General features: G+C 22.9%; 1 protein-coding gene across 1 annotated transcript in view; it reads right to left on the reverse strand.

Annotated features, from left to right (window-relative positions):
• The window catches only part of LOC107617966 (protein indeterminate-domain 4, chloroplastic), a 6,434-nt gene that overhangs the window by 418 nt on the left and 5,736 nt on the right, over positions 1-280 (reverse strand). The gene's annotated exons all lie outside the window — the stretch shown is intronic.

Genomic DNA, 280 nt, shown 5'->3' on the forward strand with positions numbered 1-280 from the left:
CCCATATTATGACAATTTGTAACATCTTATTAAACAAATTCTTCCTATTATAATATATCGTTATTAGTTGGGATTAATCTAATTTAATTGACATGGATATCTCTTGCAATGAATGAAAAAATTGAAAATTACTATTGTGGAACGAAAGCTAATTTTGGCTCAGCTTAAAAGAAAAGAAACATTAGTTAAAATATAATTTCTTACAAGTAATTAACAAGTTTAGCTATCTTTTGTCTTGAAATACATTTTAATAAATATGATAATAATTTGTTTAAAACCT

This window comes from Arachis ipaensis, chromosome B09, assembly GCF_000816755.2.
Source record: "Arachis ipaensis cultivar K30076 chromosome B09, Araip1.1, whole genome shotgun sequence".
NCBI classification, from domain to species: Eukaryota; Viridiplantae; Streptophyta; class Magnoliopsida; order Fabales; family Fabaceae; genus Arachis; species Arachis ipaensis.